Source organism: Sciurus carolinensis, chromosome 13 (genome assembly GCF_902686445.1).
Source record: "Sciurus carolinensis chromosome 13, mSciCar1.2, whole genome shotgun sequence".
Taxonomy (NCBI): Eukaryota; Metazoa; Chordata; class Mammalia; order Rodentia; family Sciuridae; genus Sciurus; species Sciurus carolinensis.
Genome location: NC_062225.1, coordinates 10,879,301 through 10,880,033, shown reverse-complemented (window position 1 = coordinate 10,880,033; position 733 = coordinate 10,879,301). Strand labels below are relative to the sequence as shown.

At 46.2% G+C, this 733-nt stretch overlaps 1 non-coding gene across 1 annotated transcript; it reads left to right on the top strand.

Annotated features, from left to right (window-relative positions):
- The first annotated feature begins 372 nt into the window (after positions 1 to 372).
- Trnai-uau (transfer RNA isoleucine (anticodon UAU)) lies at positions 373 to 446 on the top strand. The gene has a single exon. It is a non-coding gene; the product is annotated as a tRNA-Ile (tRNA).
- The last annotated feature ends 287 nt before the right edge of the window (positions 447 to 733 follow it).

Here is a 733-nt window from a genome sequence, read left to right as displayed (position 1 = left end):
TTGTTTGAAGAAATAGCATTGACTAAAGCTTCCTGCCGATTTGATGGCCTTTTGGGGATTTTACAGTTGAACACTTTCCCCATGTCTTCTGTCCGGGCCTAACTCCATTCTAGTGGTGTCCATTCTAGTGGTGTCTTTGGCAAGGGAAGGTGCCGCTGGAGGCTCTCTACCAGGAGGAAAGTGCCAGGAATTCTTTGTTTTGGAGGGTTCCATGTCTCAGTGGGGGCTCTTCTACCTAAAGGCAGGCATTCGTGGGACCAGAGCTGGGAGCTGGAGTCATGGTCCAAAATGTTTAGTGAGATGGTCCCGTGGGAAGTGAGCCTAGTCTTCCATTAGGATTGCCCATTTCAGTTCAAGAACCTTGCAAGAGTGTTGGGGAGATAGCTCAGTTGGTAGAGTGCTTGCCTTATAAGCACAAGGCCCTGGGTTCGATCCCCAGCACCAAAAAAAACCAAAAACAAAAACAAAAACAAAAAAAGAACCTCGCAAGGGGTATTTCAAGGAACGCTTAGCAGATTCTGCAAGAATCACGACTCTTGTGTGTTTATTCTACTTACCATGTTATTGATACGGGAAGCATTTTTCCTGTGTGTATCCTCGTTGCTTGTCTTTTTGTGTAATAATGTTTCATTCTCTTTTTTTTTGGGGGGGGGGAGGTGCCGAGAATTGAACTCAGGGGCACTCGACCCCTGAGCCACATCCCCAGCCCTGTTTTGTATTTTATTTAGAGACA